The sequence below is a fragment of the Talpa europaea genome (assembly GCF_964194135.1).
Source record: "Talpa europaea genome assembly, chromosome: 11".
In the NCBI taxonomy this organism is placed as follows: Eukaryota; Metazoa; Chordata; class Mammalia; order Eulipotyphla; family Talpidae; genus Talpa; species Talpa europaea.
The window spans coordinates 28993756-29009178 of record NC_140078.1 but is presented as its reverse complement, the minus strand read 5'-3'; positions in this window follow the sequence as shown (position 1 = coordinate 29009178).

Sequence of the window (15423 nt, the reverse complement as noted above, 5' to 3'; positions counted from 1 at the left end):
TTCTGGGGTCACAGCTCATGTTTCTCTTTGACAGGTTAAAAAAAAAAAACTTGTCAAATGGCAACTACCCTGAAATATCATCATAAATCCTTCTCAATGCAGACTCATTTTGAACTTCTGGAACAATCTACTTAATGACAGGGTCCAGGGCATTCCAGCCTGATTCCAACTTGTATTCGTTAGTGAGTAATATTTAAGTGAAATTCAAAAACCTATGCAACACAAGAACATCCTTTATTAATTCATTTTGAAATGTCACAACTTTACTCCCAACACCTCCAGAGAATGCACTAACAAGCACAAGGCACTGACTACCTGTTCAAAGAGCGATGCTGAAATAAGAGGGGTCATTCCTCAAGGAGAGCAAAATTGCCCAATCAACTGCATAATATGTGAGGTAATTGTCTTCCTGCTTTCTTCCCATTTTCTAAGACATCTATTAGTTGAATTGCGAACATTGAACCAGATTGGGGGGAAACCACCTTCCAATTGACTTACAGGTCAGCCCCTTCAGATGATAAACAATAGAGTCTATAGCAAGCAGACACCTAGAGGCTGGCTGTCAAAGCTCTGCCTCGTCTCCCGGGCACCCCCTGCGATTTTCCTCTTTCTGTTCTTATAGCTTCCTGGCTCTAATTGGAGGCAAGAGGAGCATTGTTAGAACAGAATTTAATATCCATATTGGCTGGAGCTGTTACCTTCTAGATGAATCACTGTGAATAAGTGACTGTGAAAGGAAAACTGTTGGTTTATTGTCGATTTTTTTTCAAAATGAGAAAGTCTTAAACTACTATATTTACTTAAATAGTTGAATAAATTAGCATAAAGCATCTGCCTGCCACTGTATTAGGGACCTAAGGACCAAGGTAAATGAGAACAAATGGCCCCTGCCCTTTTTGACATCTTATGAGGAAAGATAATTTAATTTACTCAGACACATATTGATTAAGTCCCCACTATGTGCCAGGCATTCCTCTAGTTGTGAGGAAACAACTACAATTAAAAGAGGCAAAATCCCTTCCCTTAAGTTCTGCAGTTTAATGAAGGGAACGGTAAAAATCAAAATATACAAGTAAGATGGTGTCTGGTCCCGTGGAGAAAGAACAAACAAGGGAGAGACTAGAAAGTGGGCAGTTTTTCATTTCTCACAAGACATCCAAGGAAGATCATGTGGAAGAGAAAATATTTGGATTAAAAACTCAACTTGTTGAGAGGGTGAGCCATATGCCAATTTAAGTGAAGAACATTATAGACAAAGTCAAAGCCCAAAGACGGACCATGCCTGTTATAATGAAGAAGCAGTCAGTTTTAGATTCAAAAATGGCCACCACAATATTTCCTGTCCCGTATGACCTTCTAGAGCCTTGCCATCCCCAGCCCTCTATCGTAAGTTGAAGTCTGTCTTTTGAACCTGGATTTTTGCCTTTTATGATTGCTTCTACTTGGAGAGTGTGGCAAATATGTCATAAATGACCTAGGTGATGTCCACACTGGGTCATAAAAGCCAATACAGCTGCAGCTCAATTCTCTTTTTTTGGACGCTTACCTTTGGGACCCAGGCACCACTCTATAGGGAGCCCAGGACACCCAAAGGTGAACAGGAATGGAGGCTGAGCCTTCAACTGACAGCCAGCAGCCATGAGACTGAAAGGTCTTGGGAGCAGATCCTCCAGACCCCCAATCCTTGTGGAGCACCCTCACCTGACAGCATCTACAGTAGCCATGAGCCTCCTCCATGGAACTAATCAAAGTGCAGAGTTGTGAGAAAAGTAAATGATGTTGCATTTCAAACCCCACTACTTTTGGGTAGCCATAGGGCTAGGTAAACATAGCAAGTGAGGAGGGTAACATAGAACAAATCAGATTTGAACATAGTTGGAGGAGGCAAGAAGCCAGATCCTGGAGGTTCTGTAGGCCGTTGCAAATTCCACACCTTTCACTCTAGTGGGAAAGCCATGGACTGACAAGTCGATGCTGGGTCTTAGGTATAAGTGCCATCTCCTTAAATACCCTTGGGCAGAGAATGTTTTCCAAGACAGGGAACCTTCCTTCTAATTCCCACAGGCAACATTTTGCACTCGCAGAGACAAATTCACTCACAGACTGACCTGCCGAGCCTGTTTCCTGTCACAAAATGGTAATATTTGTTTCCACAATCAGCTCTAGCCCTGACGATGCTGAGAGAATGTCAGCCCATTGCTGCCTGTGTTACTGAGAGATTTCAATCTCTGAGAACATTTAGCTTTCAGCCAACTTGGAACAAAAAATGCCCAAATGAAGTAAGAGAAAGGAAGCTTTCTACAGAGGCTTCTGGATTTTGTTCTCCCTCTGGCTTAATAAGCCTCTAGTTTGCTGACTTTGAGGGACTGTAGTGAGGCCCATCTGTCATGGAGACATTTGCTTCATTGTGTAGGAGGACAGGCAAAAGCAGCACCAGAAACAAAGCGTTTTTCAATGTGGAGACGCTTATGAGAGGAGCATGGAAAGAATCCATCCTGCTGATGTTTCAAACAGGTTAACACACCAATGTCTAAGATACAGCACTCACTCCCTTTGGGGGCTAGCTTACAAAAGGGCTCAATTTGGAGGTTTGTAAAACTGGACAGCCCCTAAAAAATAGGCAAAGAGAAAGCCCCGTGCTATTGGCAGCTATGGTGGGCTTGCAGGGGACTGGGGCACCGCTCCTGAGTCACAGGGGTTAGAGTATCTCTGGGTATTAAAAGCCCCAGGGGTTCTCTCTGGGTTGGGGTTATGAGCTGGAACAGGCATTCTACTTCTCAGTTGTTCAGATTGAGAGAACCACTAACAGTGATGAATTTCTAAACATTACATTATGTTCCTGGGCAGATTCAAAGGGAACATTTGGGTAGGTGGATGAGCAACAGGAATCAACAAAATACCCTTTCAATTAGGTCCAATCAGGAAGAAAGAAATACTTCTGTTCTTGTTGTTTTGTTTTATTTTAACAAACAGGAACGTAGACAGGATGGCTTTCTGCTGAATAGCACGGGTTTCAGGTAATTGTCTTACAGAGTTGCATTGAGAGCCTTAATATTCCAAACACACTGAAATGAAGGAGGGTCGTGCTGGCACTGAAAAGCATACCAGACAAATGGAAGAATAATGGCACACTTTTTTGGTTTTGGATTTGTTCCCACAGATTTAAAATCATGTGGTTCCATCAAACAGATACTAAGGCTTTCAAAAGAGAATTCAGGCAAAGACAGAAAGAACTAAAAGGTTCTGTAAGGTGTTCTCATCTTACAGCTGAAAATTGTGAGGTCCAGAACTTGTTCAAGGCCTGAAGCTTTTGGGGTGCCAATAATCATAGTGTTTTTGTCCTAAGATTTAGGATTTTTAACACTATTTATTGCAGCTACGGATAACATAAGCTAGTTACTCCAACATCACAAGCCTCATTATGTGGTATACATACGTTGCACAATACTGGGGCCCTCCTCCACAAGCCTACAAGATCTTTGATGGCAGGACTAGATCTTGTTTATCCTTACCTGCCCAATACCTGACAAATTGCTTCCCATGTAATAAGGAACATTTTAACACTACAAGAAGATCAATGTTGGATTACAAACACACTAAAAATGTTAACATTTTAATTGTTTCTTGTTGCTGAAACAATAATTCATTAAGTATTTAATGCTTGCCTGCTTGTCTTCATTCATTCAACAGATGCTAGTGAACATCTTCTATAATGCCAAGTGTTGTGGGTACAGTCATGAACAACGCAAAGGGACTCCCAAGCCTCATGGAGTCGACAACCTATGATTGTGCCCAGCTATAGCTGACCACTAAAAACAGTTGACCTGCAAGTCGGAGCGAGGCCAAGGCAGGTGCTGCAGCCCCTGAATATAATCCACCGCTGAACAGCGAGGAAGACGTGATGGTGCAACCACGACGGGGGCTTTTCAGTGGAAAAAAAAAAAAACAGTTGACCTGGTTTCACCCAGCAGACTCATAGGCCAATCAGATGAGCAAACTTACATACCTGAAGAGAAAAGCCAGAAAGTTATTTAAGACAGAATGGTGTCAATTGTTAAGATACTAAGTTACCAGTGTGGGCAACAGTCTTTGGATACTCCAAGGACAGTTGTCAATAGCTTTTTAAGAACATGGATTTGAAAGAGTAGAGAGGAGAACAGGGACATAGCATCCCAGGGAGGGATAATAAGAGGGAGGAACAACATGAGCATGAATAAGGAACCAGGAATGACTCCAGTAAAGCCAGAGTATAGGCTGGAAAGGGAGAGGTTACCTTAAAAAGGTAGGGTCAGATGGTGAAGGCATCAATTATTGCAAAATCCAAAGATAAAACATTAATATTCTCTTTGAGAAGGTTGGAAAGCCAATGATGGGTCATCTTTAAGTGTACAATCTATTTAAAGGTGTTTCTGTCCAGGCAGAAATATACTAGGGACTGTATTCCTCCATTGCCCTTCCATCTTCTTCAGTTCAACCCCTCCTCAAGTTAAGAACCAAAGAAATATAAGGTTCTTCCAATAGAGACTGCCAAAATGTGAGAGATTAAATCTCCATAATCATCTCTCAGAACACACTCCCACTGTTAATGCTTCAAAATTAACACTCCATGGTTAAAACTTCAGGAAATGACTTTCAGGATGTGTTTTCACTTGTCCATCTACCTGTGTCTCTACTCTCTGTAAATTGAGTACAGAACACAAAACTAATAAGAAAGATTAGACTTTTAAATATAGGTATAGGTCTGTATTTTATGTAAATATCTCTATGTATGGCTGTAGGTCAAACTTCAAATATTGCCCATAATTAAGAATGTGTATGTGTGTGTGGTGGGGGGCAGGGATGGATGACAATGAATGTATTTGTGAATTAAATACCTAAAGTAACCACTGTTAAGAATCCTACTGACTCTCAATGGTCGTTTAAATGCATTATTGGCCTCATTATTGGCATTATAGTCTCCCTCTATCAGCAAAAATGGACCTCCTACTCAGGAGTCCCTTTCTGGTCTGACTCTAGGCCAGTTTTGTGACTTGCTTTGCCAATGACACACTGTAAAATGAAGTCAGTTCTGAGCCTAGAACTCAAGAAATTTTGTGGCTCTCGCCTCCATTTTTTTAGAACTCTGCCAAGTCACCATCTGAACAGGCAGAACTACCCTGAAGGATGAGATATCACAAGGAACTAGCTCAGTTGTCTCAATCACTACTATGCTAGACACATTAGCAGTCAACTGGCCCCCAACCATATGAGAACCTAGCCAAGAGTAGCAGAAGCATCTAGCAAAGACACAGTCAAGATGTATTTGTGACTCCAGCATAAACTCGATACATTATCCAGCAGACCCTTATATTCAAGTTATAATATTTGTTTTACTTGACTGAGTTTTGGGTAGATTGTTAGGTTGGAATATCTATGTACAGACTAGATTTTGGCGGTACATTAGAATTACCTGGGGGTTTTAAAATATACCAATGCCTGCCCCATTTCTCTCCATCCCCAAGATTTTCTTCTTTTTTTAATATTTTATTTTATATAATTCTTACATCTTTTTTCATCTTTGCACAATGTATGCATTTTCATTTTGGTTATATTCCCCATACAATTGCACCTCCCCCCTTATTTTGACTCTAGTCCTTCCTTTCCCTGCCTCATCTTCCTCTCCACCTCCCCCCACCCCCGTAGTGTGTCTCTGGTTTATAGTTGCTTGTTGATTTTGATTTTTACTTTGTATTGATTACTCTTTTTCCTGGTCTCTTATTTAGGTTTTCTAAATTCCTGCTATGAGTGAGACCATCCGGTATTTTTCTTTTTCTTTCTGACTTATTTTGCTGAGCATGATCCCTTCTAGTTCCATCCATGGTGGGAGTGCAAACTGATCCAACCACTATGGAGAGCTGTGTGGAGATTTCTTGAACTACTAAACATAGAGCTTCCATATGATCCAGCAATTCCACTCCTAAGTATTTACCCAAATGACACAGAAACAGTAATTCCAAAGGGCACCTGCACCCCTATGTTTATAGCAGCACTATTTACAATAGCTAAGCTATGGAAACAACCCAAATGCTCAAATATAGATGGCTGGATCAAGAAGATATGGTATGTAAACACAATGGAATATTACTCAGCAATCAAAAAAGATAAATACCAAGATTTTCTTTAATCCCCCAAGATACTCTTTTGTTTTATTTACATTTCCTAGGTTTCCGGTGGGCAGTCAGTGTCAAAATTTCTGGTTAGAGGGCCTCCCTGGTGGCGAAAGGGGTTAAGCAACACACTATGAAGCAATCCGCAGCCCCTGTAGCATGAGTTCGATCCCCGGCCAGCCAGGGAGCAACCCACATGGCGCAGCTGACCTCTCCTGACTCGCCCGCTACTCCCCTCAGCAGTGTATTTCAGTTAATCTGCCTGTTCTGTTCCCCACTCTGTCTCTGGTGAATCCTCATAGCCCCTGCATCTCTGGCCTGTAGTCCCAGCTCTTGTATGCATAAATAAATAAATCTTTAAAAAAAAAATTCCTGGTTAGAATTTGCCCCTAACTTCTCCAGACATTAAATTTCAAGGTGAGTGGGGTATTTGTTGTTTTAGACCTGGATAGCATTAGTGTGTTTGTCTTTCCATATGCATCACTGGGAAAAAACAAGACAAATCTGTCTTCCCAGAGGCAAAATGATCCTCTAAATGCCATCTATTTGTCCAGGCAGTGACAGTGATTTCTGGCCCAAATTTTCCAAAAGTCAATATGCAGAACTATTACAGATGGGATGGGTGAGGCAACTTCCTCCTGAAGGCCTCTTTACCTTCCTCCTGGATGCTGGCTATAACAGCTTTAAGTCCTTTTGCTGCTTAATATTTAGTTTTCAGTATGAATCTGACAAAATCGAGCACAAACGAGATATGGGAATGGTAGACCATTGGGGAGTGAAGGAGGAACTTTTAGGCAGTGTGACACTGTCTCTACATTCCAATTAAGTATCAGTCAGAGAGCTGGTTTGTTACCATGTATGACCAAATGGGAAGAGGGAGTGAAAAGAGTATTTTATCTGAGAATAAAAAGATAATAGTTCAAATCCTCACTCTTGGACAAGTGGACTCCTCCCTCAGCTATGTTAAAGTTGGCTGCCAATGGCTCACATCTGTCTTGTTTGCCAAAGAATTGCCTTAGCAGACAGATGGCACTTGCCTGGATATACCCCCCATTGGACCCAGAGGCAGCCTGTAACTGACTAATGAGAGATGGTCACAGGGTACAAAACATTGACCCCTTTTCTTCAGGCAACCCTCTGGTGCCACTCACATTCCAGAACTCCTGGTGAGAACAGACTGAGGTTCAATATAAACTAAAAGCATGTATTTGATGGCTTCTTCCCTTGCTTCATCCTGCTCTCTCCTGCATCCTTCTTTCTCTTGAGAGCTCTCCCTCAATAAATCACTTGTACCAGAATCCTCATCTCAGACTCAACTTCTAGGGAATCCAGACTAAGAACACCTCCTCTCCTGAAAAGTCTCTAGTCATACAACAGAAGTGCAGTCAATATGTCTACCTGTCCCTTCTTCCCACACTGTCTTTGAGAAAGGTGAACTCTCCTCTGGTACACGTTAAACATTTTTTTCATCCATACAATTTGTATTCCATCATACCTTGCTTTATAGATGCAGAATAACTGATTACTAAACATAAAAAAAATCTACAGTTACATTTAGGCTTCACAGTGCAAGGGGTACAGGATCTAACCTTACTGTCAGAGCACAGAAAATGTTAACTAAATGGCTAGTAGTAGCCATGTTGGAATGTCACATCTTTAACAATTATATTCTGGGTAATAAGGACATAATAGACTGAAATATCAAATGTCACTTTTCTAGTTAATTGTGAAGACAGATATATGTTTCCCCTTTGCAAAAGCTGCTGTTGTTTCGCATAATGACTTTAACTATAATGGAAATGAGGCTGGACAAATCAATTTTTAGCCCTCAGCAAGTTAAGTTGGTCAATATAAAATGTAAACAGCAATAAAGATTGGTAGTTAATACTACAATTTCTTTCCAATATTATAATACCTCTCTTTTCTCATTTCCAATTACATTCAAAATCTTTTGTAATTAACATAGTTTATACAACTGGCATAAAGGCCATTCCCAATCATGTACTCTAAGTCAACATTGTGGAAAATGATTTAAAATTTCAACATGCATTTTGTAAGAAACAAAATATACAGATGCAACCAATGTATAAAATGGAGACTATAAAATTCTTCCCTCCCAGAGTTTTCACGTTGTAGATTTTAAATGATGACAATTAAATTCTAAGAGCATCCTTACCTTGGATTTCTCAGAAATGAAGATACATTTTTCATAAAAGAGTAAAAATATAACTAAGCTGTACTCATCTGAAGATCAGTCTTCCATCAGAATATTCAATTCAAGAAAGCAGCAGACACAGTTTAAAATTCAAATTCAGGGACAAGAGGGAGGGCGGGAGGAAGGAATAGTCACTCTGGGTTGCTGAAATGATTGTGATAAAGTACAAATGCTGAGGGACATGATTTAATGATGGACCCTCAGTTCAGCACCCTGGACCTATTGACATATTTTGCATATAATTGTTACATTCTTATCTAACTTGCTAGTCCTAGCAGATTCAAATTAGTACATAATTCAGGCAGGAAAGCTGCGGGAGGCTGGCTAAACACCTATAAAACCACAATTGAAAGCTGGAGGAAAGACAGCAAAATGACATGACATAAAAAGTGGCATTTTCTGTGGCAGTTATGAATCATTAAGAAAAGACAAGTTTAGTTTCCACTTCAGGTACCCTGATCTAAGTCTTCATAAACTAAAGAAATATGCACCCAAAGTCCCAGACTTCCTATTAGACCTAAAAATTTTTACTCGGAAGACAGGTTGACCATGCTTATTAAGAATAGCTTATTCCTCCAGGGTGGCAGAAGGGCAACAAAAGGTGCAATATTAGGAAGACAAAGATTTCCAAGTAGGATGTGGTTCCATTTTCAGTTAGACAACATAGATGCCAAATAAGTCTCAGAAATAGTTGCCCGGGGGGCTGAGAAAGTAGAGGAAGAAATAAATCCATACCCCAACTTACTCTAAGAACTTACTATCTAAATTGAACTAGATTATTTCACGTCTTCCCATAAATCTAAATAATCATAGTTTCTATAATAATCTAACCTTTTCTCTACCCATCCATGAGATATTGCCATATCCTAGGTGAAAAACAAGGACAAAGTCGTGATGAAAAACAAGGACACAGACGTCCTAAGTTGAAGAAGCAGATTTTAAAGACACAAAGGCATTTTAGAGCTTGTGATAGCTATAGCTAAATAAAGGAATCTAAGTGGGGCAAGTATTGGGAAAGACTTCCAGAATCACAGAAATATCTGTGGACTGAGATGACTCTGAGGGTCAATGACTAGATGGGTTATACTGGACTTGGTACCAATGAAGAAACATGAGGATGAGTGAGCTGAGCAAGTGGACTGAGTCTTCAAGCTTGGCGACCTGGAATAAAGGGGAGAAGACAGAGTGAGGAATTCCCATATAGAAGATTCTATAATTGATCCAGCCAATAGAACCCTCCAGAAGTGAATCAATCTGAAAGATCAGTTTGAAGTTCTTGAGAAAGACCTGGGATGAAGGTCATCATATCTACTTAGATATGATGTGAGTTCCACACAGTGTCACCCCAAGAGTAGTCCACAGAACCCCATCATCTGGGAGAATGCTAAAAAATGTACTTCCCTGAGCTCTACCCCAGACCTACTCAGTGAAAACATCTGAGGGGGACTCCACAGTCAATATTTCAACAAGCCCTCCAAATGTTTTTATGTGCACTAAACATTAAGAAGCCTGGTTAGAGAGCAGATAAGATTTAGAAAGAGAAAGTATATACCCCAAAGAAGTTTGCATACTAGAGTATTCCTTCAAGGGCTGAGAAGCAGAAAAGGAAAAACCATCATAGCAAGACTCTCAAAGGTACATGAGAAAAACATGGTGTATTCTAATGTGAAAATCAAGGAAAGATAAAATTTCTTGTGATTTATTTTAGGCTCCCTGAGAAATTGTCAAACACTTTCAGTGATAGAATTAGTTGGAGGGAGGGTAAACATTAGAATCAGCAGATCCCAGAAAACTCTCTTGTTTAGTTTTGACAAATCAAGACTGTCCTATACAAAATAGGGTTTTGTCATCTTTGGATGAAACACAGATACTAATGCATGTTGCATGACAATATTCAGCCGAATGGCAGATCTTTGGGCTGCATTTTGGTTTTGATGCCAAGAACATGTGTCTTTAATCCCACGCTCAAATAGACAAATAGTTCATCTAAAAAGCATTAATGCAGTAAACACTAGAAAGCTAAAGTGGGTCCCAGAAGGAAGAAACAAAAGCATTCACAAGTCTTGCTCACCTGTAATTTATCAATTTTATTATTTCTCACACAAATGTTGAATTAGAGTGTTTTAATATCTTTCCTCCAACAAACAAATTTCTCTCCAATGTAGACTAATAACAGGCAAACGACAAGTTCTCTGTGGTCCCTGATGCTTAGGGAAAATTACTCCTGGCCTTTATAGCTCAGTAATGCCAGCACTTAGTGCATAACCCCATCCTCAAAGTATCACAAAATCATCCAGAAAGTAGCTGTTTTCACAGGGAACTGAATTAGGCTCCTAATTCTGGGATATGGTGGCTTTCATGCAAGGCAGTAACTGACATCCCTAGGCCAACTATTTGCTTCCCTAAACTGAAGTGGGTAAAGGCCCTGTCATTGGGGTGAGAGGCCACTCCCCGTTTATTTTTACTCCACCACAGAAGCTTGTAACCTTCACTTCAAGGACTGAGGAGGTTTTGTTCCTTGAATAAAAGTTCCTCTAGCAGCCTTTTGTGCTAGCTGACTTAATACCACAGTTAGACATATCAAGGCTGGTAAGATGCCCATTTAAGTAGATAGAATGCTGGCTCTAATGCCTAAGGAAATAGTTGGCATATATTTTTTAATGTATTCAGAAAAGAGATGTACTGATAGGCAAATTCTCTGGTTATTTACTTTCTTCCCTATAAAACCATGTCCTTTTATCCTCTCCTATTTAGTGCTCCATGCCAAAAGAAAAATGTAAAATATGAGTCCAGAAGCATTCAAAATAAAAACATGAAATTTAGATGTGAAAAAACTCATGGCAGTATATTTTGAAGGTGATGTCTGGGGTCAGAGACCTGGGTTTCCATCCTGATACTCACTGTATGATCTTGACTAAGTCACTTATCTAGAAGTCTTAGTTTCTTGATCTGAAAAAAAGGCATTAAAAAGCCCATCTCCTAGGGCCTCCCCTGGTGGCAGCGCCAGTTCGATCCCTGGGCACCGGGCAAAGGTCCCACAAAAAAAAAAAAAAATATCCTAGGGCCTCCCTGGTTGGCGCAAGGGGTTAAGACACAGCCTGGAAAGCTATCCACAGCTTCTGCAGCATGAGTTTGATCCCTGGCCGGGGAGCAATACACATGGCACAGCAGACCTTTCCTGTCTCGCCTGCTGCTCCCCTCAGCAATGCATTTCAGTCAGTCTTCCTGTTCTGTTCCTCAGTCTGTCTCTGGTGAATCCTCTCATCCTCCACACCTCTGGCCTGTACCCTAGCTCTTGTATGAATAAATAAAAAATAAATATTCAAAAAAAAAAAGCCCATCTCCTAAATGAAATGATTTATGCATTAAATGACATGATGTATATGTATTGCTAAGTATCCACTAAATGACAATACAATTGTCATTATCAATACATTATCAATTATCAATTATCAATTCTCATTATCAATACAGGTTGTAGATGTTCAAATGCAGATGACTGTGTGGAACATGGGACCCTAGACTCACATTCTGCATCCACCACTTGTTACCAGGATTTCCTAAGTCACTTCACCCTCTGAGTCTCCTCTTTTTTACTGGCGCAATGAAGAGAATGGTTTATAATATGCTTAAGTTCCTTTCATCTCAAATATTTCATATACTCATACACCTTTATCAATGGCCCTGAGGCTTTCCTGCCTTCAAAATTAATAATAAAATTCACTCTTAGGTGCAAACTATACAAAAGAGATTTTACAGATGTCTCTATTTTTCTGAATTTCTCAGATAAACTATTCAATATTTTATTAAAAAGAGACATATAGGGCCTCCCTGGTGGCTCAAGGGTTGTTAAACACTGCACTATGAAGCAATCTGCAGCCTCTACAGCACAAGTTCGATGGCTGGCCAGGGAGAATCCCACATGGTGAGACAGACCTCTCCTGTCTCGCCTGCTGCTCCCCTCAGCAGTGCATTTCAGTCAATCTGCCTGTTCTGTTCCCTACTCTGTCTCCGGTGAATCTTCTCACCTCCCTGCATCTCTGGCCTGTACCCCAACTCTTGTATGCATAAATAAACCATTAAAAAAAGAGAGAGACATACAAACTGAAAAATTACAAATTTAAATTTTCACAAAATGTAACCTCTATAATCACATTTCAAATCAAGAACATGACTTTGGTTAGTACCCCAGAGCCTCAGATAATTACATTCTCCTTGTTAACATAGAGGTTTTCCTTTCTAACTAAAAACAATAACAATGACAACAACAATAAAAATTAAGCTAAGAAAAAGCCAGCTGGATAAAAGCATTTTGGAAGGGAAAAATGAAAAGATGGACAAGATAATTTCCATATTGAAATCTACCACAAAGATAATCTCTAGGATCCTGCTATGTTCTGCTATATAATTTGGCCACCTAGAAAAAAAATCTAAGTACAATATACAATTTTGAATAAAGCCTATTCCTTTAAATGACCCTTACCTTTGTTGACTGCATGAGGTCCCTCCCCTGAGTCTTACAGTGTTCCAGCTAGCTGCTTGCATTTTTACAGTTTGTTTCTCAGATTTGCAGCGCTTTTCCCTGGCTGTTGGTGGAAAGATTTCCAATACAGACAGGCCTGTGTGCATTTAGAAAGGGCAGTCAGCATGTTGAAACAGAGCTTCCCTTCTGGCTGCATCTTTATCTTTTGAATATACCTATGTGTAATTCCAGAGATTGGCTCTTACCATACACACACTTTCCTATCTTCTTGCACTAGCTTTAAACACAGACACCATTAAGTCACAACAACATTCCCCCAAGCTTGACATCCAAAACCATGCATAAGAGAAATATTTTGTAGTGAATACAAATTTCCCTACATTTTACTTTTGTGTTAGCATTAAAAAAAGAGGAAAAGAGAAAGTTTTAGATGCCACTGACACTGACAATTGAGAAAAAAAGACCATGTGTTCTCCAAAAATGCTAGTTCTTTGAATTCAGAAAAAAATGCAAAATGTGTTTGACTACTTATCTTGCTCAATCCCACTGCATTTGCAGCCAGAGCTATAATGCAGGGAACACAGAATAAAGAAAAAGAGGAGAAGGGAGGAGAAAGGGGCATGAACAGAGGTGAGAGGGCAAATGGACACTGGCATTGAGGCGAGTGCAGTGGTAAAGTGGTTCATGGACCTTGAGAGTGCAGCTGCATTTTAGTTGGAAAGACAAGCCAATACATTGTCACTCCTAGTGATCTCCACCCATTCCTTCTATCAACTTCCCTCCCACCAAAGCAGAGATGTCTGCTTTTAGGGAGTGGGGCTGAACCCAAGGAAGAGCAAAGAGCTCAGTGTTCTGAGTTTTCTGAAAGCCCATTTCAGAGAGCTGAAAGACTAATTGTTAAAAACCAAAGCTTTCATTTGCAAAACGAGAAATGTTTTGAAATAAAAGTTCAGATGGCTCAAAGGAGAAAAAGGAGTATTTTTATTTTTGTTTTGTTTTGTTAGCCAAAAGCCTTAGCAGAGGGAGGGTTCAGAACAGGGTGTGGCTTGGGGCACTTCCTGAACCACAAAGACCAAAATGAGCCTTAGGGCTGATGCTGGTAGGGAGGAGAGCTCTGGCCCAAAGAAATGATCTATGAGGATCTTGGCTATGAAGCAATCTATGCAGCTTACAGGGAAGCTCCCAGTCAAAATGTTCTTTTGCTGGCCTGTAAAAGAGTTCTCTGCAAGACCAGCTGCAAGGTCTGGGAACTGGTTAGAATGCAAATTCTTGAGACCCCACCCAGACATAAGGATGAGAAAAGTCTGGGTGGGAATCTGTTTGAACAGCTGTCCCACTCTCCCCCACAGCCTAAGCAATTTAAGTTTGAGATGCACTGTCTTCAGAGATCTAAGTCCCTGTGTTGAGCTCCACTAAAGCTTGAAGATTCTTCCAGATATAAGCCTTAACAGCCTCTCATGCTGGAGTCTCCAACCGTGTCGTAGCAGGCCTATTTCACTTATCAAGTTGGAACCGCCATTTATCCAACAGCTACTAAAGGTCTGCTACACTTGAAACTTTAGTTCTCTCTCTGTAGTTCCCAAACCTCATACCTATGGCTTTGTGATGTGAAGTCAGAGTCCCCTGGGAATATGTTACAGAAAGCATTAGTGTGCCCTCAAAGATTCTTATTTAATTGGTCAGGTCTGGCCTGTGATCAGTCATTTTTTTTTTTTTTTTAATTCCCCCAGGTGATTCTAAAATGAGGCAAAATTACTGGGCCATTTTAGTGCAGCCCACTTGGCTAAACTTTTACTCCTGAAAAACAGTCCACCAGGGTTTAGGAACATTTGCCAGCTGCCATTTGCCATGTTGCAAAGTATCTTTCTGTCCATGAGGTAATCCTGTGTCCCAGCTCCTCTTGCTACACACACTGTGGTCCATCAACCAGCAGCACTGTTAGAGAGTAACCCCAAAAGGGAAATGGGATGGCTCTGGCGTGTGTCCTCACCCGAGCTCTTAAAAAAAGTCAGAACAAGATGCAAGGGCAGGCCCACATAGAACAATTAATAACAAGTTATTTACAAGGGAAATGAAAGGGGGGGCAGAGAGAGAGAGAGATTGGTCAATATATCCTACCCTAATGCTTCCTGAGCTGGGACCCTGGGTGCACACTGAGGCCAGGCAAAATCAAGCCCCCTCCAGGCCCGCATGTGTTCAGTTTTTCACCAAGCATGGCTACTTAACTCCTCCCTTATTCCCAGCAATCCAGCTTTCAAGAAGTCAAGGGTCTCAGCAGATACACGCATGATGGAAGTCGTAGTTCTTGGCGCTTGAGACCTCTTTGGCATGGAGGTGGGGGTGGAGTCCATTAAACAACAGTAGGTGGAGTTCATTCAGGACTCAGTGTTTCCCCCAACAGCATCATCTGGAATTTTTTTTTTTTTTTTAAGAAATGCTATGTCAGGCTTCACCCCAGATCTATGAAATCAAAACATGAATTTTACCTAAGAACTCATATGGTTGTAGATTCATATGGTTGCTAAAGTTTGAGAAGCAATAGTCCAATTTGGTGGTTTTCAGCCAAGGCTGCATGTTAG